We start from the raw sequence: 15,500 nt of genomic DNA on the forward strand, positions 1-15,500 counted from the left end.
AGATAAGTTTGTCTATTTAGGACAAATGATAACAAAATGATAGATGCAATGCCAGAATTAGAAGAAGGATAGAGATAACCAGAAGTAATTTTGTGAATATGAAGGATATGCTAACAAGAACACTTAAGCTTGTCACAAGGAGTAAACTCATAAGATGCTACATTTTGTCCAATTTCCTATATGCCCAGAAACCTGGACAATAACTAAAGATCTGCAGAAGAAAGTAGGGGTATTTGAAATGCGGATACTAAGAATTGCACTAAAAATTCTAAATACAGACTAAGACTAATGAAGCGGCACATAAAATATCAAGTGTGAAAAAAGCTCTTAAAAGTGACATCCAGAAAAGAAAATATCAGTATTTTGACTATTTGATTAGAGCTGAAAAGTACAGAGATCTCTCCTTGAGGGCAAAGTGAAGGGTAGCAGAAAGAGGGATCAACCTAGGCAAAGTTGGATGACAGACATCACAGAACGGTTGCAGATCAACCATATGTGAGTGACACAGTGGCACCAAAGACCCAGGTTCAATTCTTTGGGTGACTGTGTGGAGTTTGCACATTCTCTGTGTCCGTGTGGGTGTTCCAGTTTCCTCCCATAGTCCAAAGATGTGAGGGTTCAGCTGACTGGCCAACCTAAATTGTCCCTTCATATCAGGGGGCCAAATACATGAGGTTACATGGGTAGGATTGTTATTGGTGCAGACTCAATGGGCCAAATGGCCTCCATCTGTACTATAAAAATTCTATGATTCTATCATCTTAAATGAGTAGACAGTCAGTAAATAGTGGATGTGAGAGTCCTGTGCAAGACAGACAAGCAGGACATGACAGTAAATTTTGTGGCATGTGTGGCTACAAGGAACAGTAGCAAAATAGATTACTCAAAAGGTTTTGGTTAAAATACTTCTCCTGCTCTTGAATACCTTTTCTATCCCTACCAGAAGACTATTAGTGTGATAATATTCTAATTTGGGAACTACATAAATAGCTTAAAATTTATTAGCTTGCATTCGTCTTAAGTTACTGGGTGTCTAATTTTAAATGATTTATCCACCAATACTGCAATAGTGATAAAAACAAATCAAAACCCGCAAACCTCCAGGGACTCGGGACTCATGTGGCCCTAACGCAGTAGGAAATCTGAGAAACACACCCAAACAACCTAACTCAACCGAAGCACATGAGCAGACTTGGCCTTCTAGAATTCACTGCATTTAGTGTCAGGCTGAAAGTTAACGTTAATTTCAATGTAAATACAGCCAATAGCTTCCCTATGGCAATTTAAATAATTTCCTTCTTCAGCATTTAACTAATTTCCTTTTTCTATCTGAAAAATTGAAATATTTTTCACATTCTTCCCCTAAATCATATTCCTCAAAACCTACACCGGTAGTATTCTCCTGCCAAGGTCTACGAAACTCTACAGTAGAAGCTTTTTTTGTTGTCAAAGTCAGTCCACTGCCCAATTCGAACAAGAGCACTTGTCCAGCTGCTTTGCTGTCGGGTTTTGCCTCCATGACAACAAGCCTGCTACCAGGATATCCCATCATGAGTCTTCAATTTCACTGCTCGCCTCCCCATCATCTTGCGTTTTCTTCTCCACTTCGGCGGCCTGGCTACTTCACCGCCCCTTCGCTTCTGAATCTTGTCCCCTCCTGGCCAGCCGGCCGATTACTCACTTGTGCCGGCGGTTCGGCTGTGCTGGAGTCGGGCTGTTCCGGGCTCTGCTGTGGAGGAGGCCCCGTCTCCATGGAGCGGGGCGGCGCGGGCCAATAGGAGGTGGCGGTGCGGCGCCACGTGAGCGGCGGTTGATGCGGGCGCCGGGAGAGAGAGGTCTGGCTTCCCCGCGCTGGAGGGCGACGCACTCGGTCATTTCACTTACACTCCTCTCCATGGCCTCTGGTTCTCCTCATCTGCCGGCAGAGTGAATGAATGTACAGCCGTGAAACTCCCCGGCTGCGGTCCGCCGATTCCGTTTGGGGTGAGTTTCGCCTTGATTTTTCTCTCTCACCGCGGAGTATTTTCTCTCTCGCGCGTGGTAGAGTCGGATCCAGGTCCCATCCGGTGCTGTGCCAAATAGTGAGCCCATGTCTCCGGGCCTCCCTGGGCATGCGCAGATGCGGCCAGCTCTCCTTCCTGCTAGAAATTGCTCCGTGTGGGACATTGGTTTTGTTCTGTGTGAGAAATATTTTAAAATAGAAATTTTAAAAATAACTTCGGTTTGAACGATGTGATGTGGGGAAAGGATGTGAGTTTTAGCGGGTAAACCTAGTGGGAAATTAGGCAGGAGCTTGGAAGTTGGCTAGGATCTTTTCTTTTGCTCATACACTTTGTGGTCAGGTTATTAAAATAATTGTGTCCAAGGGATCTACCGCTTTGTGTGTTTGACATTAGCAACTGATGACCTCTGACACGGAAAGTGGCTCCATAAACCTGCTCGTCGCTTTTAGTTGAAGGTTATAAATGATGTTATGGTTTTTTTTTGGTAAAAGGAAGTACTGCAGCTTATCGTGTGGCTTTGTTTTGTAATGAATTTATTCAGTGAAAACGTATTGACATTGAAGAATAAATAAATCTGTGGCGTTATGCAAGGTGCTTAAGTGTTTTTATTTACCCTCTTCGAATATAAATGCGCGGACTCCCGAACCCTTTTTTCGTTTATTTGTCTGAAGCGTGAAATCTATCGTGTTGCTGTGAAAAATATCTCAGCTACACTGATTGTAATACCACTGGTTACTTCCACCACTGGTTACTTCCGCCGCTAGTGCCGATTTGTGTCACCTCACGAAGAAAAAGCGCACAAATCTTTGTATTATTCTGGCATTATACTGCTGTTGGTGTACGAGAGAGAAAATTACGATCGGGCATTCCTCCTACGCGGAACAGTCTGATTACATTTCGTACTAGGTTGGATATTCCCCTCCTGTAATGAACGGCTCTTGGGTATTTAATGTCTTTTTTCAATCATGTAATCAACCTGGAAGTTAGCAGAAGTGATTTCCGTCCTGGGTTTTGCTGGGGTCCACTATTTGGCAGGATAGTGGCTGAAGGTGTATCATTGTTTGACATGAATACTTGATATAATTCGGCGTCTTTTGATAAAGAATTCAGTTTTCCTTCGCAATTGTTAAGCAAATATTACAGATTCACCCCAATCGTTTCAAATTTGAAATCGTTTTTGTTTTGTTCTTTTTGTGCGAATTCCGGTTTGTCGCATTGTCCTTGACCCAAATTTACTTTCCATTTATTTCACGAGAGTAATAATTGTAAGCGTATAAAAGCAACCATATATAAAATTTGACCACATTTCCTACATGATTTAAGGCAGTAACGAGGTGCCAGTTGGAATTCTATAAATTCGCTTGTGTTGCTATGCAGAATATTTAATTATGCATTGCAAAACCGGCCCGTCTTGTTCTGAATTGTGAGAGCTGTCCACTTCAGTCATGCATTATTATTTGTAAATAATCTTCCACATAGAACTGATATTTTGCTTCAGTTCTGCAAAATTGTATTAAGTTTAGAATATGCAGCACTGCAAAATATCTTCGCTGCCTTTGCGCAGAATATTTATAGTTTGCGTTTAAGTAGAGCGTTTCCGTGTCGGATGCACGGTGCATTGACTCCTCCAGATCTTTTTATGATCTGTAAAACTTACGTAAGTCTCTCGGGAACCTCGAAGATTACGGGTGACACCAGCACAGTGGCATTGGAGCGTCAAGCAAATTCCATAGTTCTTTTAAAAATATATATGCTGTAGATTCAAATTTAGTCTGTATTTCTACTATAAATCGAGATCCAGGCCACGTACAAATCTTATCCTTTCACTTTATTTCAAGATCGATATCCTATATTTTAAAAATGTCTTATTGCAGGTTTAGATTTCTTTGAATTGGCTAAAGAATTGGAATGACGCTGGATAAGAAATAATTTATTTTGAAACTAAACACATTTTAAATTAAACTTACTGTAGTGATGTATATTCGGGGATATAACAATCTATTCATGAAGCTTTTTTCAGTGTAGTTTTGTATTTTAAATTACACTGAATATGTCAAGTTGCCTGTTTGCAGAAATCAATCTGCTGTTAAAGGAAATGGAAAACAGTAAGTTGGCTATTGGGAGAGTGTTTATATCCCGTGGCTTTGGAATTTTTTGGCCAGCGTGACATTCAGATTTGGGCATTGTGCTTGTTGCAGTTTAGAACAATGGCACATTGCTTAAAAGAGGTTTGCTTCTGGACACTAAACGGCTGGCGTTCAGTCTTGCCATCATTGAGCTACTGGAGATCTTATTGAAAAGTCTTCCTGACATCGGAGTAATAAAGTTGGCTGACAACAGTTGACACACACAAGCTGACTCCATGCTTACTAATAAGAACATATAAAATACATACAGGAGTAGACCCTACAGCCCGTCAAACCTTCTCTGTGAGATTGCAGCTGAGCTTGTATGTTGGCTCTAGCCTAGTGCCCAAAATCTATCGATTTCAACCTCAAATATACTCATCAAGCATTCATCACCTTCTGAAGTAGAGAACACGAAAGACTCTCAACCCCCAAAGTGAAAAGATTTCAGTTTGAAATAACCCATCCCTTATCTAGTCTATGACATTTGATTTCTAGACCTTCCGAGCAGACAAAACAACTTCTTGACATCTAACCTGTCAAGCCCATTAATCAATGTTTCAATGAGATCACCTCTCATTCTCCTAAACTCAAGAGAATATAGGTCCATTATACTCACAGGACAGCCTTATGATCTTAGGACTCAACCTCATGAACGTTTATTCCATCCCTTCTAAGGCAAATATGTTCTTCCTTGAGTAAAGGCACCAAAAACTGTATAATATTCAGGGGTGAGCTCATGAAATCCTTATCACAAAACGACCCATCCTTACTCTTATACTTCAATCTCATTGTTATCGTTTGCCTTCAAACTGCTGTACCTGCATGTTAATTTTCTGTGTTATGAATACAAGGACCCCCAAATTCTTCTTAACACCAATATTAACTTGTCTCTTGGCTTTTAAAAAAAATCAGGTCTCCATTCTTTCTAGCAAAATGAGTAATTTCACGCTTGCCCACGCTACTGTTTCATCAATGGCCACGTTGTCCAAGCTTTTAACTGACTTGTAACCTTTTGCAACCTTTATAGGTCCTTCTCACAGCATATTCTCTCTATTTACACTCTGTACACTAATTTCTCAGGTTAGTACTCTTTTTGGCAACATTCAAAGTCTCTTCTTTTAACTAGTGTTATCTTTCATTTCTTTAATTAACCACTCATATTGTTTTCCAAAATAAATTTTCTTCCTCAAGGGAACGTACATTGAGGATTGTAAGTTATTTCTTTTAAACGTGTGCCCTGCCATCTGCCCTGATATCTTCAATCTAATTTCCCAATCCATCTCAGCCAATCCACCCTTCATAACTTTAGAACCCTGGTTTCAGACCTAATCACACCACTCTATTCAATGTGAAATTCATCATGTTATGCTCATTATCCAGAGTTCCTTTACTATAAGATTACCAGTGAAACCTTTCTTATTCCAAAATACTAGGTCTAAAATAACCTGTTCCCTCGCTGGTACCTTGACATATTGTTCTAGAAATTGATATTTGCTGATTTGATTTACCCAGTCTATATGAAGATTAATGCCCCTCCCTATCTAGATAGGATTATTATATTACCCTTTTCAAAGTTTGTTTTAAACAGACTTGTGGAAAGTAACTTTCATTTCTGAAACTATTTGTAGTGTGTGTATAAAGGAAGGACAAACAAAAGTTCTGGAGTCTAACTTTTAACAAACAAAAAATGTACAAAGTGAATTTTTTTGACAGTCTGAATGTTCATTCACTTATGTAGAAGTGAAGCATTTTCTTTCCATGATTTTATATAAATAAAACATTTTTCCTAATTCATTGCTGTATTTTTCAAATAATATGTCATTTCACCATTTTAAAAATTCAGCATCTGCTGATCTCTTTTTTAAAAAATGTTTTAATTTAAAATATGTATGCACATTTAGTGAAAAGGCAAACACAATTCTGTGACATTTTGTGCCTTAACCTTATGAGATGTGCTATTAAATATTGCATCTCCATTTTTTATTTGAACAAAATATATTCAGTGTGGTAAGAAACTGGACTTAAGTTTCAGGCAAAGAAAACTGGTCAAAGATTTAATCATGGGTAGAACAAAATTTTCTTGGTACTGATATCTGAAGAACATGTATAAAATGGAAGAAGTCAAATTTAAGGAAATGTTCATTTTGTGTTAATAAAACTTGAGAGTTTTAAACAAAAAAAACTTCCTAGCAAAATGATTTGTATTTTTGAGTTTCCTCCCATGTAAGTGTGTGGGGGAAAATTATCTCATTACAATTGCTGAGGCAGAAATTGCAGGCCCATATCCATTTGCATGGCTACAATTTATTGAAGGGAGTGGAGGAGGAGGAGGAAGAGAGAAGGCATAATCAATCAGTGCACAATTATCTTTGACATTCTATGATGAATTCACTGTGAAATGAGTTGCTCATTTTAGAACTTTGCACTGGCATATTTCAAAGCTGCAAAGAATTTTAAAAATTATTCACTTTCAAATGTGGGCAGAGCTGGTATTTATTGTCCAATCCAATTCCTTTGACAAGGTGACGATGGACCAGATTCTTGGTCTGCTGCAGTGTGTATGGTGAAAGTACACAAGGCCAGTGGCCCACTTTCAATTGCCATTCATTGTAGTGCAGTCAGTTAGCACTTGTGATCAGCCAGAGTCAAATACAATATCAATAGTTGATGTAAAATGTACATGGAGTAAATAGACATGATTGTGCAAGAGAGGAATGTATGACAAAGACTACATTAAACCTTTAAAAGGAAAAGTTGTTTTTGTAAAGGTAACAGATGTGTACAAGAGTTCAAAGTAATAGCCTTTGACCAAATTAACAGTGGTGGAACTTCAGGTTCTATTGATATTACCCCCAAAATATACCTTTCATTTTTATTAACAACCTGAAAACATACCATCTGCATTCCGGAACAAACTTTTATGAAATAGAAGTTTCATCACAAAATTAGGAGCTAGATTGAGAGGAACACATTTACTTCTATTGAACATCTGTCAGACAAGCATTCTTTTGATGAATGTTCAAATTCATCATCAGACTGGCCTTCTGGAGCTAAACACTTTTACACCATTCTGCATGGATGAATGAGCATATTTTGTCAGTAGAGTTCCAATAGTCTGCTTCTCTCCACGTAAACCTTGGATATATATGGAACAATATCTTCCTCAGTCCACTTTGCTCTGATGTTAAAGAGGCTGTTGAAACGTTCCTGTGTGTTCTCCAGTAGATCTTTGACACTCAGTTGAAAAATCACTTGAATTTCTATCAACAAGAGCTATACCCTTGGGTTGGTCCAGCCTTGTCATGCCCTCAGGTACACTCTGTTGCCACACCTCCTCAAACTCAGACAGATTGAATTTTGCTGCTTTCCTCCGCAGCATTTGCAGTTAGGTACTTTGACCCAGCAACAAAAAAGGTGCAGTAATATGTTCTGTTTCAAATGATGAGTGACTTGAAGGGAACTTGAAGGTCATGTTGTTCCCAGTGCATGCGCTGCTCTTGTCCTTCTGGGTGAAGGAGCTGTTTTTGAAGTTTGAGAATGTTCCCAGAAGGCAGGTGGTGCACCATTCCCGGAGATACTGCATTACTGGGCCGATACGCAGAGTGGATGGAGCAAGCCCCTATTCCATCTCACTGCTCAAAATCAATTTAATATATGGTCCCCAGATAAGGGACCTGTCAGTTATTAGACTAATAAGAATAGATTTTTTTTGCCTTTATTCCAATTCAATCAAATCAAATCCAATTCAGAGTCTCAACAAGTTGAGACATTCCTGATCCAAGCTGACAACAGTAAAAAGTCTGACAACACCAGGTTTTAGTCCAACCGATTTATTTGATAATACTCACAAGCTTTTGAGGGGACTGCCTCTTCATCAGGTAAATGGCTCTCCATTCACCTGACGAAGAGGCAGTTCCCTCGAAAGCTTGTGAGTATTATCAAATAAATCGGTTGGACTAAAACCTGGTGTTGTCAGACTTTTTACTGTGTTTACGCCAGTCCAACGCCGGCATTCCCACACCAAGCTGACAAGACAGGGCTCTCACCTCCTGTCTTGGGCTTGATTGACAGGATCCAAGCTGATTGGCGTAGGCATAGCTCCTCCTCCAAGGCTTGACCTTATTTGCATCTTAGCCAAAAGGCTGAGATGCCGCTTATAAAAATTGCTTCAAATGAAGCTAAAATGTAACCTAATAACTTAACCCACGTACAGCATGTCGATACTACACTTGATCTTAGCCAAAAGGCCAACCAGTATTTTACAAGATGTTGCTAGGGAAACCTTGGAGAGTGCAGTACACCATTGCAGCCACACTACACTATGTAATAATTGGCCTTGAATGAAAAGGTACAAAACGTTGAAAAACTAGAGCCTGTGACTTCAGCCACCATCATTAACTCCAGACCTTTTACCATTGACTTTACTCCATTTTTGATCATTGTCTTAGTATATACTAAATTGTACACAATTTCAGCATCGAGCTGTTTTCTTTGTCACTTTCTGTGCCCTGAATAAACTTATTCTCATTCAAAACTGAGCTACCAGTGACTTATCCTACACCAAAGTGTGCTCACCAATCATCTCCGCTTTTAACTGATGTACATTGGTTCCCACTCTCCCAAATTCTCAACTTTAAAATTCATAATCTCATTTTTGTCACTTCATAATTTATTTTGTACCTTCCACAGACCCCCTTTTCCAAAGACTTTATTCCTCTGATGTGTATAACCTCTCTCTTTACCCCAATACTGCTGATAGCTGTCTAGGTCCCAATCTCTGGAATATTTTCTCTAAGTCTCTCCATATCTTTCTATTTTGAATTAAACCAGTATTTGATCTAGCTTTTAGGTCATCCCTCCTAACTCTTCCCTTCTTTCCTGTGGAGTCAGTGAAGTCCTGTGTTTTAGACTTGGACAACTTGTAGCAGGTACCTCAGAGCAGTGGCATCTTCTCAAAATCCTCCAAATTGGGTCCTTTTTACCCCTCTCTACCTTATCTAAACATATCCTACCTGCAATGCTTGATTCACAGTCCTGATTTTTCTTTAGCCCAGTCCCAATAATTCGTGCTCTGCTTTGTTTCTTCAAAAGCACGATTGCTGCCAGTTTACTGGTTTTATTAGATAGTGAAATAGCAATTACAGATATTTTAACTCATTTTAAATATGATTTCCTTTTCACTTTGCGTTTAATCATCTTCTTAAACTCCTGTTTCAGCTCCATTCTTTCCTGTGTTCTTCTTCCCTCTTTTGTTTACATTAATGTCTCTTGGGAGATTGCTCCCTTCATTTAACTTAAAGATTTTGCCACCTCCCTATTTGCCCTTTCCATTAAGATACAGATTGGGTGGCAGGAAAGGAGTCCATCAGCAAGCCAAGTTGCCCAGCATCAAGATATTAAAACTAACTATGTTGAGCAGGTCATATCCTCAAAGATCCAGAAGAAATTGAACATCCCAGTTGACTCATGGGAGCCCCTGACTTGTGACGGACCAAATGGAGAAGTTTATTTAAGAAGGCACTGAACACATTGAGACACCTCAGGAACACACAGATAATGTCCTCTTCAGCCAAGAATGAGCATCGTAAAAGGTGTATTGCTTACCCAAGTACAAGGGTGAGGGATATCTCTTGCTGACCACAAAGGAACTTGGGGAAAAAAAGTAGTGTAAATTTTGTTGTCATGGATCATATTGAAAAAAATGACAAAGCAGAAACAGGGAAGCATTCTACTCTATTTTAAAAGACTTGACCTTAAGGGTAAAGGTAATAATCTCTGCATTATTGCCCAAGCCACATTGGAATTGGAGCAAACAGATCTGGAGAATTAACATTTGGCTAAAGGGTTGTTGTGGAAAGAGGAGTTCCTTTTCACGTGACACAGACAGGATGAAACTGTACCTTTGGGTGGGCTCCATCTGATCTGGAATCGAACTTGTATCTTAATGGAAAGGGCAAATAGGGAGGTGGCAAAATCTTTAAGTTAAATGAAGGGAGTGATCTCCCAAGAGACATTAATGTGAACAAAAGAGGGAAGAAGAACATAGGAAAGAATAGAGTTGAAACAGGAGTTTAAAAAGGTGATTAAACACAAAGTGAAGAGGAAATCATATTTAAAATGAGTTAAAATATCTGTAATTGCTATTTCACTATCTAATAAAACCAGTAAACTGGCAGCAATCATGCTTTTGGAGAAACAAGGCATAGCACAAATTATTGGGACATGGCTACAGAAAAATCAGGACTGTGAATCAAGAATTGCGGGAAGGATATGTTTAGAAAAGATAGAGAGAGGTAAAAGGGAGGTGAGGTAACTATTTATTAGGGATAACAGTGGCCGTAGAAAGAAGAGGTAGCTATCAGCAAGTTAAAAATAGAATCCATATGGATAGATGAAAAAGGCAGTAGGTCAATCAGACTAATAGGTGTTGTCTATAGATCACCTAATAGTGGGAGGGAGGTAGGTGAAGAAACAGCAGAGAAATTAAAGAATTGAGTAAAAAAAAAACTTTGGGATTTCAACTACCCTGGACAGGAAAGTTAGATGAAAGGATAAGGCAGTGGATTTTTATGTTGCGTACAGGACTGATTTCCAAGCCAATATAAATAAAAACCCAATAAGGGCAGCTTCATTTCACCTGTGAATCAGAGCAGGTAAGAGAATTAGGAGTAGGAGAACATTAATTATTGTAACATAATACACTTTTTAAGATGATGAAAATGAAAGGCATATCTATGATGAACACCAGATAATCTGTTGGAGAAAAGCCACTTTTGAGGTGCTGAAAAGTTTGGAAAAATAAAGCTAACAATTCATGTTGACAAACAATGATGTAAAACAGCAATGGGAAACATTTAACATGGTATTCAACAAAGTGAAGAAAAATATATTCTGCTAAAAATGAAAGAACAGACACTTGTGGACCTCCATGGATGAATAAAGACATAGTGGTGCTTCCAGAGGGGGCACAGTGAATAGCTCTGCTATCTCACATTGCCAGGGACCCTGATTCATTTCTGGCTTCGGATCACTGTCTGTGTAGCTTTTTTGTACATTCTCCCTGTGTCTGCTTGGGTTTCCTTTGGGTGCTCCGGTTTCCTTCCATAGTTCAAAGATGTTCAAGTTAGGTAGATTGGCCATGCTAAATGTTCCCTTAGACTCCCAGGATATTGAATTAGATTTTTTTTATTCAATTGTGGGAGATGGGAGTCGCTGGCTTGCCAGCATTTATTGTCCATCTTTAGTTGCCCTTGATGTGAGTGGCTTGCTGGGCTATTTCAGAGGGCAAAGAGTCAACTACGTCGCTGTGGCTCTGGAGTCACCTGTAGGCCAGACTAGGTAAGAATGGCAGATTTCCTTCCCTAAAGGACATTTGTGAACCAGATGGGTTTTTCCAACAATTGACAATGGTTTCATGATCATCAGTAGATTCTTGATTCCAGATTTTTTATATTGAATTCAAATTCCACCATCTGTTGTGGCGGGATTTGAACCCAGGTTCCCAGAACATTAACTGAGTTTAGTGATTAATAGTCTAGCGATAAGACCACTAGGCCATTGCCTTCCAATAGTGGGGTAAATATGTGGAGTTGCAGGGATATGGAGGGGATGGACCTAGGTGAGATGCTCTGTCAGAGAATTGGTGCAAACTCAATGGGCCAAGTAACCACCTTCTGCACTTTGGAGATCTTATTTCCATTATAGGGGGACAAATAAGGAGTTGGAAAGAGCGATATGTTAAGCACATGGACAGCAGACTGAAAAGAGAAGGTATGAGTAACTCACCTCCTGACTTCCCAAGGCCTGCCCACCATCTCGAAGGCATAAGTGTGTGGAATACTCATCACTTGCCTGGATGAATGCAACTCCCAACAACACTGAAGCATGACATCATCAAGGACAAAACACCCATTTTCAGGAAAGTTTTAAGTAATCTATGTTTGTATTTTTGGGTGTTAGAAACAAGGTAAGTTTATTTATTAGTCACAAGTAGGCTTACATTAACACTGCAATGAAGTTACTATGAAAACAGATTTGCTTGTTTCAATGTGTGTTCTTATGTAAGAAAGGGTTAAAACTTTAATTAGATTCATGTTCAACAAAGGGGCTTGTATTTGTGGGCATTTTGATTTACTTTCAAACTGTGCCTGCATTGTTATTAGAGAGCTTGTGATATGAAGAAAACCAAATCTTAAAGCTTAGCAACCAGAGGCCACTTTATGTTGGAAAGACCCTATGAATTTAGTTGAAACTGGACCCAAGGCATTTGGAAATAGGTAGCTGGAGAGGTAGTTCTCACAAGAACTGCCCAATGCAGAAGTAGAAAGGCAGAACAATGGAATAAGTGCAAGAAAGCAAGTTCCAGAAGCTAAAGAACAGAGTTCTAGAAATTAGGGACTGAAAAGAGAAGTCCTAGGCAGACTGAAGTCAAAGGGGCACAAAGAACTGGAATTTGAACAAGGTACTGTTCACTGAAGTTGAAGAGAGGTTCCCGGTTAAAAACAAATCTGAAAGGCAGATCGGGTGAAACTAGTTAGCAAGAAGCCAGATATCTGAAGGAATCCTAAGGCTAGTGAGCTTATTATTAGCATATGAAGCGGTAGTGTTCTGGAGTGGATGGGTACCTGAGACGTAAGTGGAAGATTGAATGCATTTGGCAGTTCAAGACAAAGGAATACTGAAAGGAGAAATCCTGGAAGTGGAGCCATGGTGAAGTATTTAGAGAAAAAGCATTGCTAGGGAGAAGATTTTAAGACATGTATTTTCAAGAATGGAGTTTGGAAACAATCGTATAGAAATCGAAGATTGTGTCAGGCCACTTGGCTCAAAATATGAGAAACATCTGGGAGCATTTGATTGGAAATCCACAGAAGTTATTTTGAGTGGCATCTGCCACTTGGTTTCACAGCGGGGTGGGTCTGAAAACAGTTGGACTGTTGGTTTACGGGCACTGTGTGCTTGCTGAGAACAATATAGTACAGGTTTTATTCAGTAACTTGTATTGGCCTTAAAAATCTGTATACATTGAAGAAAAAGTATTATATTGTCGTCAGTCTTTTCATGTTTAACAAATGTTTTGTTTTGCGAAAAGCTAAATGGCAGCACTGTGACTTTGTTCATCCATGTTTCTAAAAAAATGTAAATGTTATGGTATATTGTGTCAGGGTTCCATGCTGGGAGCTTGCTGTCCAGTAATAACATCACCAGACGTCATAATACCATCCACAAACATTCACTCCCTCCACCACTGATGCACAGTGACACTGGATTTTAGAACTTGCACTGGATTTTAGAGCTTGCACTGCACAAACTCGCCAAGTCTCCTGAGACAGCCCCTTTCAAAACCATGACCTCTACCATCTAGAAGGACAAGAGTAACAGACACATAGGAACACCACTTGGAGAGATGCTTCTGACCAAGCCACTGACCACACAGACCTGGAAATATGTCACTGTTGTTTCACTGTTGCTGAGTCACAATCCTGGAACACTCTCCCTACCAGCATAGTGGGTGTACCTACATCACATGGGCTGCAGTGATTAAAAAAGGAAACTCACCACCACTTTCTCAAGGGTAATTAGGGATGGGCAATAAATGCAGGCTTAGCCAGTGTACCCACACTCCATGAATGAATAAAACAATTGACGAGATTAGGCGAAAAGTTAAAAAAGCAATTAAGAAGGCAAAGAACTATGAAATTAAATTATTAAAGCACAAAACAAAATAATAAAATATTTTAATGGCACATTGATTTCTATATATAAAAAAGGAAAGCTATAAAGGGAATCAGAAGTTTAACTGATGAGATAATGTCACATGTAATGAGAGATGGCAGAAATGTTTTGCTTAGGTGTTTATACCAGGGAAATAGAACAGATAAACATGACATTGCATGGTGATATGAGTTATAAGATAACTGCGTTTAAAATGAAAAGGGTGTATAAAATAAATGAATCGAGCTCAAAATAGGATAAACTTTTGGTCCAGATCTGTTGCAGCTACACATTTTAAAAGGGTTAAGAAGGAAAGAGACAACTGAGGCATTCCTACACGTTTATTCATTTGTACTAATTCATCTACTCCTACCAGGAGATCTGTTCTGTTAGTCTTGCGCCATTCTCAATCATTCACTATCTCAATTGCAACCACTCTACCCCTCTCTCTGCTGCCTTCCACTTTACCCTCAAAGAGATTTCTGTAGCTATTCAGCTCAGGTGGCCAAAGTACTGACATTTTATTTTCTGGATGTCATAGTTCTTTTCATACTTTCTAATTCAAGCACCTCTTCATTGCTCTTGTTGTTTGTATATGGTGTTTGTAGCATTTGTCTGAGCATCCACATTTCAAAAGCTTCTATTTTATTGTCTAGGTTTTTGCGGCACACAGCTAAGTAGTTAGAATGTGGCATCTTTTGAGTTTTTTCCTTGTTATAAGCTTGAGCTTCCTTGTTTACACATTCTTCATCTTCACAAAATTACTTCTGGCTATCTCTAGTGTTCTAACTGCTGCATCACATCTGCTTAACACCAGTGCTAGGAAAAGTAGTGGAATCCTTACTAAAAGAGAGAATAAAATATTTAGAAATGAGAAAGATAATAATGAATAGTCAGTGTAGATTTCAAAAGGAAAAATGTTGCTCGACCCAACTTCGTCTGCTATTTTCTCAACAAGTTCAATAGAGTCAACAATGGTATGGAGTAGGTGTAATTTATCTGGATTTTCAAAAGGCCTTTGTAAAGGCACCCCATAATAGATTGATAGGAGAATGTAGAATCTGGGAACAAACGACAGAGCATATTGCTAGTTGGCTTCAAGACAGCAGTGTTGGAGCAAAGGATCAGTACATTAACGATTTGGATTTTGGAATCAAAAACACATTTGCTAAATTTCCTGTTGATACCAAAGTTTGCGAGGGAATTTCAATACTGAGGAGGGTTGCAACACATGCTGGAGGATATTATTAAACTTGCAGAATGGGCAAATAATTGACAAATGAATTCAACACAGATAAATGTGAGATAATGCATTTCGATATGAAGAATGGAGAAGTCACTTATTACACAGAAGGTGCAAGTTTGGAAGGAGTAGAAGAACGAAAGGGATTTTGGAGTTTAAAAACACCAATTGCCAAAAGTTGAGCTTAAGTTCACAAGGCCATAAGAAGGCAAATCAATACCAGGCTTTATTTCCATTGGGATTGAATTGAAAATTAGGAAAATAACACTAAACTTATATTGAACCTTGATTCATTGTCAGTTTCCCTTTGTTATTGAAGATGGCCATTTCTTGCGAATGGTGACAAGAAATTTCTACCTTTTTGCAGAATTCCAAACTTTTTTTTGACCTCCACTTCTCTGTCGTTGTTGG

The 15,500-nt window shown here is 39.1% G+C and overlaps 1 protein-coding gene and 1 non-coding gene across 10 annotated transcripts in view; one reads left to right on the forward strand and one right to left on the reverse strand.

The window, feature by feature from the left end:
* The first annotated feature begins 521 nt into the window (after positions 1–521).
* strbp (spermatid perinuclear RNA binding protein) overlaps positions 522–15,500 on the forward strand; it is a 168,305-nt gene continuing 153,326 nt past the window's right edge. For 2 of the 9 annotated variants that reach the window (XM_080212030.1, XM_080212028.1), the window contains exons 1-2: positions 523–1,226; positions 1,262–1,983. The gene's annotated coding sequence lies outside the window, so the exon portion shown is untranslated. Of the gene's footprint in view, positions 1,984–15,500 lie in introns of all 9 variants that reach the window. The other 7 variants (XM_080212033.1, XM_080212036.1, XM_080212031.1 and 4 more) reach the window with 6 other exon arrangements.
* LOC145358469 (U2 spliceosomal RNA) lies at positions 7,685–7,877 on the reverse strand. The gene has a single exon (XR_013889487.1). It is a non-coding gene; the product is annotated as a U2 spliceosomal RNA (small nuclear RNA).

This window comes from Carcharhinus amblyrhynchos, chromosome 25, assembly GCF_965287045.1.
Source record: "Carcharhinus amblyrhynchos chromosome 25, sCarAmb.v2.hapA, whole genome shotgun sequence".
NCBI classification, from domain to species: domain Eukaryota; kingdom Metazoa; phylum Chordata; class Chondrichthyes; order Carcharhiniformes; family Carcharhinidae; genus Carcharhinus; species Carcharhinus amblyrhynchos.